The sequence below is a fragment of the Cricetulus griseus genome, chromosome 7, assembly GCF_003668045.3.
Source record: "Cricetulus griseus strain 17A/GY chromosome 7, alternate assembly CriGri-PICRH-1.0, whole genome shotgun sequence".
NCBI classification, from domain to species: domain Eukaryota; kingdom Metazoa; phylum Chordata; class Mammalia; order Rodentia; family Cricetidae; genus Cricetulus; species Cricetulus griseus.
The window spans coordinates 75,470,347-75,489,129 of record NC_048600.1 but is presented as its reverse complement, the minus strand read 5'-3'; positions in this window follow the sequence as shown (position 1 = coordinate 75,489,129).

Here is an 18,783-nt window from a genome sequence, read left to right as displayed (position 1 = left end):
TGAGCACAAAGTTACAGGCGGCCAACAGTTCTGTCTGCCTCGACTGGAGCCAGGGCCCTCTCCTTCCTGGCCCCCTCCCCTGCTGGGTGTCTATACCCCCACCCTTCTTTCTCCCACAGTTCCCTGGTCCATCTGGATTGCTTTTGTTTCTCCTTGTCCTGCCCCTCCTCCCTTCCAACCCCATCTGCTCTCATAGCTCAACCAGTTTCTCCTTTTCTGTCTTGACTGAGCCCACTGCTGCTTCCCTTGTCCCCAGCATGCCTGGTATCTGTGTCCCTCCTGCCATCCTTATCACCCAGCCCCTCCTGCTTTTGTTTTTCTCTCCTTCCATCCTCTGGAAGAGTTGTTCCAGGTGCCTGGTCTGTGTTCTCTTGGTTAAGCTTCCTGTGGCTCTCCATGGCCTCCAGGCCGAGGCCAACATTTCCCCCTGGGACTTGAAGGGAATTATCAGTCTGTCTCAGCCTCCCTTCAAGACCATGTTCCTTGCTGCTTGAGACTCTTAAACTGTGTCTAGCTAGCCAGACTTCTGGCTAGCCGGTTCCTGGGCCTTTGCCTGGGCTATTCCTTGTACCCACCAGTCTTTCTTCTTCCCATGAGTGCTAGTGGGCAAAGTTCCTATCTCCCATTTCTCCACACTCAGCTCCCATCACAAAGCCCATACAAAACACTCACAAAGGACAAGTTTTTTGAGCACCTACTATGTGTTATACAATGTGTTGGCTGCCGGAGATGCAAAATCAGCCCCTGGAATGGCCAACGTGTTTTGGACAATGAACCACAAATATCACTTATGCCTGGAAAGACACAAATTAAACAGGTAAGCACGTGAGATGTCCAGAGTAAAGAGGAATCTCTGGCTTAGATCCTCTTTTAGACCCAGGACAGACCCCACTGGGCCTCCTTGACATGGTGTGTGACTGTTAGTTAGAGACCTCTCTATGTCTAGTTGTGTTGAGCCCTGGGGTTCCAGAGCTAGCTGCCAGCGTTGAAACCTATATGCCATATCTGTGAAGTTGGGCTAACTTGGGCAGATCCCTCTGTGCCCCAGTTTCTTCCTCTGTGGAATGAAGATGATCATATCTACTTGGAGGTTCAAGTACCACATAACAAGTATCAGGAACAGTGCCCACACCTACTTGTCAAAAGGAGAAATCTTAACCTGATTAAATTCTCGTTTATTCAAGCGATTATAAACAACACAGAACAAAGCAACACAAAACAAAAGTGATTTGTGAACTGGGCAGTCCAAGGCAGTGTCAGACAACTCCCAGGAATAATACGATCTGACAGTGCTTATAGGAAACAAGTGTGCACAGAGACCGCTTAATTAGTTCCAGCTTAGTTGGGTAATTGGTTTCAGAGCCGCTTGCAGTTAACTGAAGTCAGATTCATCACAGGAGCTGAAGCTGAACCAGTGGCCTCCCATGAACACTATCTAGTGGACTGCAGTAATGATTTAGCCCAGATTATTAGCTCATCATCATCATAAACATCATGATTGCTCTCAGATGAGTGGGTCGTATTCAACAGTTTTCACCCTTGTCTGTGGAAGACAGAGTTGGCCACTCCATGCTAATCATTCTTACATTAGTCCAGATTTTTAGCTGGCTCATTGTCCAGACTCCCTTGTGGCTGGGTGAGGTCACATGTCTGAATTTTGGCCAATATGATGCAAAAAGAGGATAGATGGATCTTCATTTTCCCTTTTGTTTCTCTGAAGGTGATGGCTGGGGACCTAGCTGCTACCATAGACATGGGAATGAGGCCTCATGGGGCTAGGGTGGGATGGGGAGAGACCAAGAGAAGCCTAGTCTCTCCCTGCTCTGTGGAGTGGGTGGAGGCCAGTCCTGCACTGCCTACTCTTAAACCTTATGTGAAAGAGAGAGAAACCTTCATCCAATTTAAGCCTCTGGATTGTTCCTGTAACACAGCTGTTTCTAAGCCTAATCTCTTCCTCCAGCAAACACTAGCACAAAGCTACAAAAAGGAAAATAATGGGGAGGGGACACATCATTACAACAAATATAACATGTCCAAAGTTAAGTAAGAGAATTTTGAGAATATAACTAACATAGGAGCAGAAATAAGGAAATCAGTGTAGTTTTTTTCTGATGATAATATGCACTGGTGGTATCCATGCCGGCACTCTCCTGGCAGGTGTCCTTCCAAGCAAATGCTAAGGATTAGCTTTAGGAATTAGTTTAACTTCTTCTGAAAAGAAATTTGAGAGCACATTTGAGGTACCCTTCCTCTGAAGATAGTCTGAAGAATTACCCAGCCACTGGCAGGTTCACATGCCAGAGTAGATGGTCCCAAGCCCATATGTGCAGGACTAATTGGACTCTGATTACTAATGATGGCTTAAAAAAAAAAAAAAAAGAAAAAGAAAAAAGGGGCTGAGAGATGGCTCAGAGGTTAAGAGCACTGTCTGCTCTTCCAGAGGTCCTGAGTTCAATTCCCAGCAACCACATGGTGGCTCACAACCATCTGTAATGAGATCTGGTGCCCTCTTCTGGCCTTCAGGGATACATTCGGACAGAAAACTGTGTACATAATAAATAAATCTTAAAAAAAAAAAGAAAAGAAAAAAGATGACATGAAGTTGGGAGACAGACAGAGGCAAACTAGGGAGAGTGGGAGTGACGTAGTAGTAGGTAAGCATGGCCAATGTATAGTGTATGAATGTATGAAACTTTCAACTGATAAAAATATTAAAGTAAAAATAAGAAATGAAGCTGAGCGTGGTGGTCTAGGCCTTTAATCCCAGCACTCGAGAATAATGGCGGAGGCAGGCAGATCACTATGAATTGGAGGCCAGCCTGGTTTACAGAGAGTTCCAGAAGAGCTATGGCTGTTTAACCCTGTCTCAAAAAAAAAAAAAAAAAAAAAGAAAGAAAGAGGACCGGAGTGATAACTCAGTAGTTAGTAGCACTGGCCGATCTTCTAGAGGCTACAGATTCAATTCCCTGCTCCCAGCTGTCTGTAACTCCAGTCCCAGGGAATTTGATGCTTTCTCTGGCCTCCATGGGTACCAGGCACACACATGGAGTACAAACATACGTGCAGGCAAAACACCCATACACATCAAAATAAGAAAATAAAAATAAAGTAAGTCACTATGCCTCTCAATTAAAAACAAAACAAAAAAGAAATGCCAAAAAAAAAAAATCACTCCAACTCATCAGAGGCTGCATAGTGACTGCACATCATTTTGTGGCCTGTTAGTGTGTGTTTTAGTTTGGTTTCTATTGTGTAACGAAACACCGTGGCCATCACAAATTATAATAGAAAACATTTGATTGGGGTCTTGGTTACAGTTTCAGAAGGTATTTTAGTTAGGGTTCCAATTGCCGAGTCAAAACACCATGACCAAAAAGCAAGTTGGGGAGGAAAGGGTTCATTTGGCTTAAACTTCCAGGTCTTAGTTCATCACTGGAGGAAGTCGAGCGGGCTGGAACCTGGAGGCAGGAGCCGATGCAGAGGCCATGGGGATGCCACTTATTGGCTTGCTTCCTCTGCTTGCTCAGCCTGCTTTCTTATAGAACCCAGGGCCAGCCCAGGGATGGCCCCACCCATAATGGGCTGGGCCCTCCCCCATTGATCACTAAATGAGAAAATGCCTTTCTTACAACTGGATCTCATAGAAGCATTTCCTCAACTGAGGCTTCTTCTCCGATGACTCTAGCTTGTGTCAAGTTGACACACAAAACTAGCCAGAACAGCTGACCCCTCGTCAACTTGACAAACACATCTCTATTAAGCCACAATCCTTCCTTTCTTATTCGTCCCCAAGATCTCACATTAAAAACAGAAATACCTTTAAAAGCCCAGTCTTTACAAATTCAAACATTAGAATTTCGGTCCCCTTAATAAAGACAATCTTTTTTAAAATCCAAATAAAGTCTTTTAAAAATCAAAATCTCTCAACTACAGGCTCCAGTAAGATACTTGCTTACTTTGAGAGGGAATAATCAGGGCACAGTCACAATCAAACCAAATCAAACCAAAATTCCAACCAATCAATGACTGGGATCCACTCATAATCTTCTAAACTCTCCAAGGTTCTTGGGTCATTTCTCCAGCTCTGCCCTCCGCCACACACACAACTTGTCTTCTAGGCTCCAGCTGGCTCCACTCCACCACTGCTGCTGTTCTTGGTGGTCATCCCATGATACTGGCATCTCAAATTCTGGGGTCTTCTGTTGCAACTGGGCTGCACTTTCACCAATAGCTTCTCACAGGCTCTCTTCATGGTGCCAAACTCAACTTCTTTGCATGATCTCTTCAGTCCTGGGCCTTCAACTGCCACTGTGGCTGCACCTTCACCAGTGGCCTCTCCTGGTCTCTCACAGTGCCAAGCCTCAGCTGCTCTCCATGACTTCTTCATGTCTTCAAAAGCAGCACCACCTGGGTGACCCTTACACATTACCAAGTCCAGTTGTTAGTGCAAGGTACAAAACCTTGGCCGCCTTTCTGGAACACAGCATCTCTGTGCTCTCAGAAAACACTTCCCAGAAGATTTCACCTCAGTGAGGCTGCTCTCTCTCTCTCTCTCTCTCTCTCTCTCTCTCTCTCTCTCTCTCTCTCTGTTTTTTGAGACAGAGTTTCCCTGTGTAGCTTTGGAGCCTGTCTTGGTTCTACTCTTGTAGAACAGGCTGGCCTTGAACTCACAGAGATCCACACGCCTCTGCCTCTCAAGTGCTACAATTAAAGGCATGCGCCACCACTGCCTGGCGCTGGTCTCTTCTTAATCACTGCTCATTTCTTAGCTCTATTCAACCATCAAGTATCCCAGCAAAGCAAAGATTCGCTTTAGTAGTTCTGATATCTTGTTAATCACAGCTGATTCTTCAGGCCCAGCTGCAGCTCTTTCTCTGGTATGAATGTGAGTGGATATGGGGAGATCTCCATTGCTTGTAACATAGTGTGTTTATCTCTTGGAAACATCACATTCTACTGGGCATTTTTACCGGTAGATTGTCAAGAAGATGACCTCTCCCTAAGCTGTATTGCCTAATTTGATAACAATAGTAATAGCCTATACAGAGTTTGGATAGATTAAAAATAAATACAAGCATATGTTTCACAGCTAAGGCTTATGAGTTCCACTTTAGGAGATGCTCAAGTTAATGATTAAAAGGAAAGCACCTGAGTCCAGGAGCCAGGCAAGCTCTAATTCTCTTAATGCTGAAAAGAGGCAATCACATACCACTAGCTAAAAGAAAGCTTCAAAATAACTCCAGGTTAGACCAGATACCTTACTAATAGTTTTAAGATATATAACCCCAGAAAACAAGCTAAAGTTCACAAGGACACACAGCTGAGCTGTCTGACTCATTAGGCTAAGATTGCAAATACAAAACAGCCTGATTGTTGCTAGCTCCCCTTGCTAGGTCTAGTGATAATTAATTCCTTATACCCATTTCTGCCCTCAATCTCCTGATATAAAAAAACTATTGATGAGTGGATATGTACCCTAAAGATTTTTTTTGTACCCTAAAATTTAAAGTAGAAGTGACTGATTCTTTTTTCATATATAAAAGTTTAGGTTTGTGATTTGTAACACAAATTAATAAAGACCCAGAGACTGACATTGGGTTCAAAATTCAAGCTGAATATCAGAAATGCAAAGCAGCTGGCTACTAGCTTCTTACCTCTACCTCAGGCTGAATGAGCTGGTCCCGTCTCCAGGAGCTCTCACCAAAACTCAGACTATAAACTCTCCTCAGTGTGGCTGGAGAATGAATTTCTCATACTGACTCCTTGCTCCTGTCTTTTATACCGATATAGTGTTGGGATTAAAGGTGTGTGATCTGTTACTCTTTTAGACTGATTCAATCTTGTGTATTTCTGGGTGGCCTTGAACTCAGAGAGATCCATCTTACCTCTTTTTTTTTTCTTTTTTTTCTTTTTTTTCTGCTGTTTTTTTCGAGACAGGGTTTCTCTGTGTAGCTTTGGAGCCTACCCTGGCACTTGCTCTGCAGACCAGGCTGGCCTCGAACTCACAGAGATCCACCTGCCTCTGCCTCCCGAGTGCTGGGATTAAAGGCACACGCTACCAACACCGGGTGATCCATCCCATCTACCTCTTAATCCTGAGTCCTAGGATTAAAGGTGTGTACCACTACCTCCTAGCCTCTGGCTGCTGGGATTAAAGGTGTGTCCCTGGCTTCTATGGCTTGTGGCTGACTTTGCTTTCTGAATCCTCTAGCAAGCTTTAATAAATCATAAATAATATATCACCACAGTGAGTCCTTTAAAATTCCTTATAAGATTACCTTTCAAGATAAGTAGTAAAGTAATTGGCCCTTTCTTGGTAATTGCAAAATGAAGCCTTACAGTAAAAGACCTGACAAGTATAGCTTGCTTGCCCACACAGTTAATCTATAACAAGTTGCTTAGTTATGAATGTATGTGGGTTTTGGGGATAATTTGTTTTTCATCTGTAATACATAAAATCCTTAATCACATAAAGGAGAGGAAAAACATGTTTCTACCTGTATTCATTATAATCATTCACTTGAAAAACAGAATGTAACCACATTGAAACTCACATACTAACTGAAAAACTGTTGGAATATGTAAGCTGTAGGAAAAAAGTATACAGCAGAAGGAAAGAACATAGAAAGAACACGAGAGAACAGAGAATAAAGAAGGAAGCCATCAAGAAATATACTTTTCCCCTAAGACCCCTCAGATAGAAAAGTCTAGTTTATGCCAAGTCTATGGATTCCTCTCAAAGCCCTGCACTGCTGGAGCCTGGCCCCCCAGACAGCTATACAGGATAAGACAGAAATACAGGTTAATAGTCACCCATGACTATCAAACTTATAGTCATGTTAGTTAGGTTTTCTAGGTATACAGAGATATATTTCAAATAGATAATCTTCAAACACTTTAAAGACCTACAGAATATGTCATTTAAAATGTTTTAATAACCTAGACTTTCCTTGACATGAGACATGTCTGCTCCTTGTGGCACAGGTCTACTTCTAAAGAGGATGATGGCATTGAAAAAGCTCCATGTGGAGTCTGCTTTCTTTGTGGTAAAAGCTGGCCATTAGGGCAGGAAACTGACCTTATCTTGACTACTGACAGTATGCTGCCCAAACTGGACAAGCAGGACACAAAGAAAGGTGACTGCTGAACTTTGCCAAGACAGGGTAGGACAGTGCTTCAAAAATTCCTGCTTCTGAAAAAAGTCTGTCAAATACTCTAGGTCTGTAGGCCAAAGATGGATGCCCCAATGTTCAGAGGAATCTTGGGTGACTGTACAGGCAGTCAGCTGTCTCTGTCATTTCTCACAATTTTTTGGAAATCGCTTGCTTGCAGTTCCTGCTTACTCGGGTAATATTATATCTTTCTCAGGTCTTTGATGGGGTTGAAGACTAGACAGTTAGTTACAGTTCTCTGGAATTTTGGCAAAAGTCATATTAGATACAAAATTTTAGACTCTTCAGAAGAGGACAGCCAATGGAGTTATCTTTATAAATTTGCCAATTACTTATGGACTGGACATTGAGAATGTATGTCTTACTTGATAATTGTTCTTTTTGTATGTAGTTTTGTTCTGTTAAGGTTATTACCTTTCCTTTCTATTTGGACAAAACTTGATAATTCTTTTTTTTTTTTTTTTTTTTTTTTTTTTTTGGTTTGTTCAAGACAGGGTTTCTCTGTGGCTTTGGAGGCTGTCCTGGAACTAGCTCTTGTAGACCAGGCTGGTCTCGAACTCACAGAGATCCACCTGCCTCTGCCTCCCGAGTGCTGGGATTAAAGGCATGTGCCACCAACGCCCGGCTGATAATAATTCTTATTGTATATAGTTTTATTATGCTAGAATTAGAATTTGTCCTTCTTAATTAGACAAAAAGGGGGAAATACTTTGGAAATTCTGTCACTGGTCTGCTAACCAGTTGATAGGAGTGTTTTGGTCCAAGAGGTGGGGTTTCCATGGGGGGGGGGTGGATGTGACAGAAAAAGGTAGAGTGGAGGATTTCGAAGCCATTTCCAGTGAGGAAGGAGCTGCGGCAGAGTTCAAGTGGTGACTGGTGACTCAATTCAGATTCTCCATTTGTCTTGTGATATTTGTACATGGATTTTGCTTGACAATAAATGTTAAATAGTCTTTTGACATCTTTTATCACCACTATGGAAATCAGCATGGAATTTCCTCAAAAAAAAAATAAATAAAACCACATCATCATACAGTCCAGCTACACTGCTTCTGGGAATACACCCAAAGGGATCAGCTTCTGAGCACTACAGAAATACCTACAGGTCCATATTTATTAATGTGTTGCTCGAAGTATCCAAGTTGAGGACTCCAGCTAGGCATCCACCCATAGATAAATGGATAAAGAAAATGTGTTTCATATCCACACAATGGAATGTTATTTAGACATTTAACAGGATAAAGTTATGTCATTTGCAAGACAATGGATAGAAGTGAAGATAATCATATTATATAAAATAAGTCAGGATAAAAAAGAAAATTATTGCATGTTTTCCCTCCTATATAGAACCTAGATTTTATGCCATGGAAGTATTTGGGAAGAGGAGGGAACTGGGGGAAGTGGGGAAGGAAGATAAGAGAGAGAATGGAGGTGAGTATAGTCAAGGGCAAACTTGAACGTGTGTCACTCTGAAACCCATTGTTTTGTACAATGAATACTCACAGAACTTTGCAAGTTAAAAAGGAGGGGCAGCGGGAACAGGGTGAATCTATCCTTAGGGCATGGGGACTCCTAAACTCTCTCACTGGTTGGTGATGGCCTTGTAGTGCAGTGCTAAGTGATCCTGGCTGGCTCAGATTACAGAACCCAAGCTTCGTTCTCAGTCCTCCTGACAAATGCCTAACTCAGACCTTGACTCATATGCATGCAGACATTTTGAAGAAAGCTCCTGAGTCTCAAACCTGAGGATGCTCTACTGCTGAGGGAAGGCCTCAGCTCTGAGGAGGTTTTCTTTCTTTTGAGACAGGGTCTCACTATGTAGCTCTTGATGTCCTGGAATTTGCTATATAGACCAGGCTGGTTTTGAACTCATAGAGATTCACTTGCCCCTGTCTCCCAAATGCTGAGATTAAAGTCACACACCGCCATGGACAGCTTCTGAGGTTTTTTAAATTAAAAAACAAAATGTTGCTGGGTGTTGTTGCTGGTTTTTCTTTTCTGCCTTGGTCCCACTGCTGATTTGCCCCGAATAAGCACACAGAGACTTATATTAATTATTAAACTGTTGGCTGATGGCTAGGGCTTCTTATTGGCTACCTCTGTCTTAAGTATTAACTCATTTCTATTAATCTAAGTATTTCCACATGGTCTTGGCTTACTGGAGAATGTCTGGACCTGTTACTACTTTGACTGCTACATGGCATCTTTTCTTGCAGCCTCCCTCTGCCTTCACTCACCAGAATTCTCCTGGTCTCCTAGCCCCGCCTATCTTCCTGCCTCTGTTGGCCAAACAGTGTTTTATTCATCAACAAATAAGAGAAGCATATATTCAGAAGGATATCCCTCATCAGGCTGTGGTGGTGAACACCTTTAATCCAGCACTTGGGAGGCAGAGACAGGGGAATCTCTGTGAGTTCAAGGCCAGCCTGATCTACAGAGTAAGTTCCAGGAAAACTATGGCTACACAGAGAAACCCTGTCTCATAAAAAGGCAAAACAAAAATTAATATTATTTTATGTGTATGGGTGTTTTGATTGCATGTAATGTCATGCATCTTGTATGTGTAATGCCCATGGAGGCTAGAAGAGGGTTTAGTGGACCAGTGCATCTGGCATTTACTCTGGCATGATGGTTACTTAGGCCTTGGAATCATCTCTTGTAAATATCAGTGATTGTTATCTGAGATTTATGGGGTTACTCTTTCTTGGGAATTTCAGAACCTTATTAGCATAACCTTAGTCAGAAGACTTTCCTAGCAAACCTGGAATTCTTATAATGACAGTGTTTGCTTAGTTTAAGATAACTCCTAGTTCAGATAAGAGATTTTGGTATGTGGGAACTGACTTGCTAAACAGCCTTTTGTGTATCAATAATAGCTTCTGCAGAGCTCCTGGCCTGTCAATCCATCTAGACCAATTCCTCCTGCTGCTTTTGCTGAGCCTGAATTGTATTTTGGAGTGGTGCTCTTTCCTTGATTGACCTATGCAAAACAACACAGACAGTGTGGGATGTTATGGATGATTGTGAGTAGCCATATGGGTGCTGGGAATTGAATCTGGGTCCTCCAGAAGGGCAGCCAGTGCTCTTAACTGCTGAGCCATCTCTCTAGCCGCAGAAGATTTTTATATCAGGGTTTCTATCAGGTTTAATTGGGATTTTAGTCTCTTGCAAGTTGGCAAACCCTCACTCTGACTCTTTACTGAGACTTGGGACCTGCTGGTGGGAGCTGAGGTCACTCCAGGTCTGGGAAGCACCCAGACATTTAATGGCTGCTATGCCTTTCTTCATGGCTTGGCCTTTGGGAGAGCAGCCTCAGTGAGATTTGAGGGGAACCAGGAGAATGCACCGAGGACACTTTTCTGCTTGGGTCCCTGCAAGCTAATGCAGGGCATGAAGCAAAGTGGGCATCTACTTCCTCCCTGGGTCACAAGTGTAACTGAAATGGCATTGTAATCCTGGGGATACGGGTCCTTCCTTTAAATGCTGCTCACATTGTTTGGTGTGAGTGCTCAGGGGACCCTGTATGCCATACATTTGCAACGCTGGAGATTGTTCAGGATTTGGAGGACATGCAAAATTGTTCACTAATGTCCTCTGAAGAACATGCTGGCTATACAATAATGGTGCCATGCCCTGAAGTTAAGTAAATTCTGAGGACTCCCTGCTTTCCTGCATAGCATTTTGATAGGATCCTTTCTAAGCAGGATGTTTCCTGTCTCTGGACTGGTCCTGCCTCTGTTGATGCCTGCCTTCCCTGGTCCATGCTCCATCCTGCTCTGTACCAGGTGCTGGGATTCATGAAGGGCATAGCTGGGTCTCTGTGACAGAGGGTACTGGCAGAGATGGGAGGAGAGGTGGTGCGGGTGATTTCTTTCTGGCTCCTGACCTCCCAGGCACTGCACCATTAACAATAGCTGTGCCTTTACCCATACTGCTTCATGGTTACAGCTCAGCCATGACCTTGTGTTCTTCCCTAGCTCTGACAACCTGTAACTGAATGGTCTCTGGGCAGCCCAAGCATGGTAAACATGGCTTTGGCAGGCCTTGCCCTTCTCCTATTCCCTCTGCCTTGCTAAAAGCAAAACAAAACAAAACAAAAAACAAACAAACAAAAACTGTTAGATTACATTCCTGAAGCTAGCCACCAAGGTCTATTCCCTTATTTGGCCACTTCCTCCTCCTAAGGCTGACTACCAAGTTCTGGCCATCAACTATTGAAGTCTAGCAATCACAAGCCCCCTTTTGGCTGCCCTAACTAACATAACACCTCATCCTAACATGGGGTTCCTCTTGTATTTTATAAACTGCCGTTTTCCTATAGGCCATAGCAGTCTTCTCTCTATCCAGTCAGTCCTTTGTGCCCCACTCCAAATTTCCCCCCTCCCTTATCCTTTATCTCCCATCTGTATCTGGTATTCCCTGCCTCTTGTCCCTCTGGAGTAAATAAATCTCATTTGTGCTGAGAACTTGGTCTTGGGGTGTCTTGTGCTGAATACCAGTCCCTCCAGTGAAGGGTAATGGGCTTCCACTGTACTACACTCAGGATGGCATAACACCCATGTTGGTTTCCTTAACATAAGTCAACAGTGCCTTTGTAAAATTCTCTTTTAAAAAGTAAAACCAATGCCAGGTGGTGGTGGTGCACGTCTTTAATCCCAACACTCAGGAGGCAAAGGCAGGCGGATCTCTGTGAGTTCGACTAGCCAGGTCTATAAGAGCTAGTACCAGGACAGCCTCCAAAGCCACAGAGAAACCCAGTCTCAAACCCCCCCCCAAAAAATTAATAATTAATTAATTAATTAATTAATATAAGTAAATAAATAAAATAAAAAATAAAACCAAATCTTAAAAAATAAAATAAAATAAAGGGTCTGGAGAGATGGCTCAGAGGTTAAGAACACTGGTTGCTCTTCCAGAGATCCTGAGTTCAATTCCTAGCAACCACATGATGGCTCACAACCATCTGTAATGAGATCTGGTGCCTTCTTTTAACCTGCATACAGAACACTGTATACATAATAAAATAAATCTTAAAACAAAACAAAAAAAAAAGAGTAAAACCAAGGTACAATCCCTTTAATCCCAGCACTCAGGAGGCAGGAGCAGGGGCAGGTGGATCTCTGAGTTTGGAGCCAGCTAGAATTAAAACTGAAACCCTGACAAAAAAATAAAGGTTAAAACCAAAACAGCATGATAATAAGGCCTCTCCACAGTTGCCAAGAGCTCTCAGAGGTTTGCCTGTGGTGGCCAAACTTCCCTTTTATGATGCATGGAGGAAGGCTGAAGAGGACGCTCTTGAAGGATACGTAGCCACCTTGTGGATGGTGAAGGGTCTGAAAGAGAGGTGGGGGCCATCTGTCAGCAGGAGAAACTTTGGCAGAGCTGCCAAAATCAGGCCCCTTATCTCTTCCTGTCTCTCTCTATCCAACTTCCTCAGTCCTCCAACACATCTATGGCTAATTCCAGTCAGCCAATTGCTGACTCTACCCTTTAGTTCAAGGTATAACTTTATTGCCACAGTGGAGTGTCAGTGTGAACAATTATCCCACAACACCCTACAGTACAGTGGCAGGCTGGAAAACAGTCATGAACATTGGGGCTACCTGAGGGGGTAAGTGTGAGAGGGGCCAGACACCTGTATTGCCATCATTTGTCAGGGCAGGGATATGGTGACCCTTGGAGCCAAGTGGACACTGGGGACTATCAATCCAGATCAGATTAGGGACCATCTTTGTGACCTCATTTTACCTTATCACCTCTTTAAAGCCCTGTGAATAACTTTATTCTGCAGTAGGGGTTGGAGCTTCGATGTAAAGTTTGGAGACCCAAGTCAGCCCATAACAAGGACCAGTGATGCATCTGGTGCCCTTTAACCTGTGTGTGGCAACAGTGGCAGGCTCTTCCATGCTCCAAGAGCTAGCAAGGAAATGCAAGATACTGAAGTGCTGAGCAATAACAATAACAGTGATAACCTAAAGATGGGGTAGGGGCAGCAAGAGGCCCACCCTGAGGAGGCAGTGCTGGCCAGCGCAGTGGTTCAGGCCTAGCTCCAGCTTCTGGATAGTAGATACATTATTCTTTTATATTCTTTAAACATGTATTTATTTATTTATTGAGTGTGTGTGTGTGTGTGTGCGTGTGTGTGTGTGTGTGTGTGTGTGTGTGTGTGTGAGTGTGTGTGTGTGTGTGTGCGCCTGCTTGTCTGTACATGTACCAGATACATGCAGTACCCACAGGGGCCAGAAGATGTAACTGAAGTTACCAAAGGTTGTGAACTGTCTGATGTGGGTGCTGGTAACTGAATCCTAGTTTTCTGCAAGAGCAGTATTCTTTTTTTTTTTTTTTTCAACCCAGGAGGACCAAAACCCAGGGCCTTGCACTTTCTAGGCAAGTACTCTACCACTGAGCTAAGTCCCTAACCCCAAGAGCATTATTCTTAACTGATAAGCCATCTCTCTAGCCCTGGGACCACACTTTTCCCCCTTCCCTTAAGTGGGGAAGGAGGATTTGGTACTCTCTCCAATTCCTCCCCCCTTCTTCTGCTGGGGCAAGTTTAACTTTTGGAGCTAGAGAAATGAGACGTTGGAGCTGGGAAACAGGATTGAATGTCAGGCTAAGATGTATGAACTTGATCCTGTACGTGTTGGGGTGGGGTATGTTGACATGTGAAGTCTAGGTGCTTGACTTAACTTCAGAAGTGTAGCTGCTTGGGGGCGTGAAGTTAAAAGGAATATATGGGGGTCAATGGTCAAATAAATATACATACATAGTTTTTGAGGAAATGGGGTACTCAGAGGCGTCTTCCTGGGGCCAGGTGAACCTTGATTTGTATCCTATTATCCTGTTAGGCACTCAGTAGAGGCTTGTGTCCCTGACTTCTGAGAAAACTGCTCGTTACTTCTATGGGTATTTCTTCCCTGCATTTTCTCTGTTCTCTGTAAGGTGACTTTATGTTGGACATGCTGAATAGCCCTTTATTTTTCCTCTGATATTTTCCATCATTTTGCTTTAAATTCTAGTTTCTGGAGCATATGTGTAATGCCTAATTATTTCTACTCTCTAAAACATTAAGGGGATAGTGCAATGGACCACTGCAATGGCAAAGTGCTTGCTCCACAAACCCAAGGACTGGAGCTTGGACACCCAGCACTGTAAATGTCAGGCTGGTGGTATGCACCTGTGATCACAGTGTGGTGTGTGTGTGTGTGTGTGTGTGTGTGTGTGTGTGTGAGAGAGAGAGAGAGAGAGAGAGAGAGAGAGAGAGAGAGAGACAGAGACAGAGACAGAGAGAGAGACAGAGACAGAGAAACCCTGAGTTGGAAGGACTCCACTCTTCCAAAATCCTTGACTTCCAGATTTAGTGGAAGGAGATACCTGATATGGGTCCCTGGCCTCCACACGCATACACGAATGTGCACACTCACAAAGGTAGATATGATTTTGATTTTCTACTTGCTGCTTTGTAATGACTTTCTTGGAGTACTGTTGTGTGACAGACTTTTCCTGGAGAGAAGCAATACACACATCTACTCACCTCAGAAAGGGAGCCCATGAGAGGCCAAAGTAATGATTGCATCAGTGTTCACTTTGGTGAGCCAATGAGGGTTTTTTGTTTGTTTAACTGGGGTTACTAACGTGAGTATGGGTGAGGGGTTACTTACAAGAAGAAGGAATGACTCAAAAGCAGCTGTGTCACCAGAAAGCCCCCTTCAGAATGCATGGTTGTCAGGAGAGGTTGTCACGACACAATTACAGCTTATAGCAATTGATAATTCAGTTGTCAACTCACCAGAGGTAGTGTTCCCTAATGGGGTATCCCATCTTCGAGGCCTGCAGATCACTGACTCTGAAAACTGTTTATTTCATCTGTAATTTTACTTGGGCAATAACAGCTATCATGTCTTCTTATTACCATGCATTTTCGTGTAATGTGTAAATGCAATCTCAGATTGCGTCTCGATCTTATGAGCTTTTATGTCTGTGGGTGATCAGGAAGATAAGTTTTCATTTATCTGTATAGTTTTGATATACAGAATATATACTGGGACATACTTCATAACTATATCTATTTGTCCCATGAGTACTGTAGACACTTAAAAGCCTGCTTTGTTCTTTCACTCAGACTAACTCCACATTATTAGCTCACTTTCACCTCAAAGCAAGTTCAAACTAGACTATGGGCTTTTTGTAAATGGATCATAAGTTTAAAATTTTACAGCTATGCACAAGATCAGAGTCACAGATGTCTAACCAGGTTGCTACATAAAGCACCCTAAGAAACACATGCCAATTCTTTGCTTGCCAAGTCTGTTTACAACAGACCTATGTCTCAAGATTTGTTACTGGGCACTGTGCCCCCCGCCTCCTGTTTGGTCATGGTCTTACTCTTGTAATCTTGGAACCATGTGTTACCATGGTAATTGCTCAGCTCCCTGTCACTTACCCTAGGAATGTGCTTTTGACCAATGAGAGGTAACTCTTGTAATTATTTTATTGCTTCAAGGCTCCTGTAAGAAGAGTTCTGAGGCTAAAGGGGAAGAAGCTAGGAGGAATTAGAATTAGGACAGGAGAATCAGAATAGAAACAGAAGAATAAAGAGACGTGTTTGGAACAGAACGGTGTGAGAGAGTCTCTTTGCCCCACAGATATCCTAAGAAGGAAAAGTTCCTTTTGCTTGCTGTAGCATCCTGTCTGAACGCTGAAGAGAGTCTTGGGGCTGAACCCAAAGGCTCTCGTTAGTTGATGACTCAGAAAAACTGCAGCTGTCCAACTCTAAGCAGTAGATTCACCCATCTCTCTTCCCCACAGTCTGCCTGGTCAGTATCTATCCCAGCAACCATTTACTCCTTTTTTGTCAATGGATAGGAGCCTTCAGGAATCTTTCAAGCTGTGGCCTTCTATTACTTAACTCATGGAGCATCTCCTTCCTTTCTGGAGCAATTGTTTCCAATTTGGAGGAAATGTTGCAATTTACAGAAAAATTCCATCCAACAGGTACACTTTACATATCGTAAAATCTACCCATTTTAAGTGTACTTGAAAACTGTTCCTTTTCAAGAAGGACAGACTGTTTTTAAAGAATTTTTTGGTTTACAGCAAAAGGGAACAGAAGGTACATGGGTTTTCCACGTATCCAGCCAGACACATGAACAGCCTTTCTCACTACCGGCATCACACCACGGTTACATTTGTTATACTCAGCGTGTCTGTTCTGACACATCTTCATCACCAAACCTCCACTGTTCGCTGTGGGCTCACTCTTGGAATTTGTATTAGTCAGTGCTCTCTAGAGGTTTTCAACCTTCCTAATGCTACAACCCTTTAAATACAGTGTGCCTCTTGTTGTAGTGACCCCCAACTATAAAATTATTTCCGTTGCCAATTCATAACTGTAATTTTGCTACTGTTAGGAATCCTAATGTAAATATATGTTATGTAGGATATCTGATATGCAGGATATCTGATATGTGACCCTTGTGAAAAGGTCATTTGACCCCAAAGGGGTTGGCACCCACAGGTGGAGAACTGCTGCTCTAGAGGATCTGTAAGGGCCAAAGTTAACCTGTAAGCCCCATTTGCCCAAGGACAGATAAGTTCCTGGAATGCTGGAGGCTATTGTTTATGGGCCATAGCAAATCACATGTTTTTGCTGCCCTAAACAAATTTTTTGACTTAACTGCTTGGGATGTACTTGATCACATGTGGGCAGGGAATACATCCTGATGTACCCTTGCCACTTATTGGATGTAGGTGGGAAGTACATCAGGATATATGCTTGTCTCTGATTCGACCTGATGGGAAATGTGGTGGCCTTGTGGTTCTGCAAAAAGTGACTTACAGCCATTTCCTGGAAACCCTGGAATGTACTGGCCAGAGCCCATCATCCTGGCCACTATTTAATTAAATTAAGCTTGCTTCAAATTTGACTTCAAAATTGTGGGACTGGCGATTCTTGTGATTCTCAGGTTTAACAGAACAGAATGGAGATACTACAAATATATCACTCCAGGATTTATGAGATCAACTTACATCATTGTGGCTGGGTAGGTCAACAGTAGCCATCTGCACTGGAGAGGCTGGGAATCCAGGATCTGCTCAGTCCCCGAGGCTGGAAGCCTCAGCAGTCCCGTGTGGTAATGAAGGGCTGCAGCATCCCTGGAAGGCTGAAGATGCTGGGCTCTGATGGCAGGATGGAAGGTGGTGGCAGCAGCTGCAGAGGAGGTGTGCTCACCAGCAGGCAGGGAAGACAGGCAGGTAAAAACAACAGCTTCCCTCAGAGCTGCTCATATTTGGGGTGCCCTATGGAAAGCACTGCCCACTATGGGAAAAGATCTTCACTTCCAAATCAGTCCTTCCAAGAAATACCCTTCCAGGCCTGCCCAAAAAATCTAATTTATTACAGATCTAGTCAAGTTGGCAGTCAAGATTAACCATCATGCCAGGCAGTGGTGGCACACACTTTTAATCCCAGCAGAGGTGGCCAGATCTCTGTGATTTCAAAACCAGCCTGGTATAGAGAGTAAGATCCAGGACAGCCAGGACTGTTACACTGAGAAACTACCTGGAAAAACAAAACCAAAACCAAAAATTAACCATCACAATATTGTACACTCTATGAATCTGCAAAAATGTAAGATCAGAGTCACCACCATAGAAATCCACTGTGTTTTCTGTTCATCCCACACTCCCTGACACCACTGGTGTTTTGCTGTTCCTGTGACCCTGCTCTTTGCAGAACGCCATGCAGTTGGAATCTGGCATATAGATGGCTTTCCAGATGGCTTTTTTTCACTTGTAACAGGTGTTTTAAACTTTATTTTTCTTTCTTTCTCTTCTTTTTTCTTTCTCCCCTTTTCCTTTCTCCTCCTCCTCCTCCTCCTCCTCCTCCTCCTCCTCCTCTCCTCCTCCTCCTCCTCCTCCTCCTCCTCCTCCTCCTCCTCTTCTTCTTCTTCTTCTTCTTCTTCTTCTTCTTCTTCTTCTTCTTCTTCTTCTTCTTCTTCTTCTTTTTGAGACAGGTTCTCATTATGTAGTTCTGGCTGTCCTGGAACTCACTATGTAGACCAGGCTGGCCTCAGACTCACAGATTCACCTGCTTCTGCTACTGGGATTAAAGAATGTGCCACTATGCCCAGCTGTGTTTTAAACATTTTAAATTCTAATTACTTTTAGAATTGTGCTTTTGGTGTCACATCCAAAAACATGTGGCCTAGTCTGATGTTCTGAAGGCTTCCTTTAAAAGAATCATTGAATGAAGAAAAGAAACGGAAAAGACCTGCTCCTAGGTATGGTGTGTGTGAAGGGGTGATTTATTGTAGAAAAAGAGGGAGACAGAGGCATCTGGGAGAGTCCAGATTGGACATGACCAGCCTGAGCTGGGCCATATGGACAGAGGGATGGAGGGGAAGGGAGAGGGAAGAGAGGGGAACCAGGTGCAGCAGCCAGGAGGCCGAAGATACAAAAGGGAAGAACAACCAAAATGTCTGGATTATATAGGGGAAATCCTCTGGGGGGAAGAGCAGCCCTGGGCTGGAGAGTTCAGGGTAGAGGGTGGGGTATGCCAGTCATAGGGACTGAGGGATGCTGGGAGTCAGGTCCACTTTGATGTGTTAAA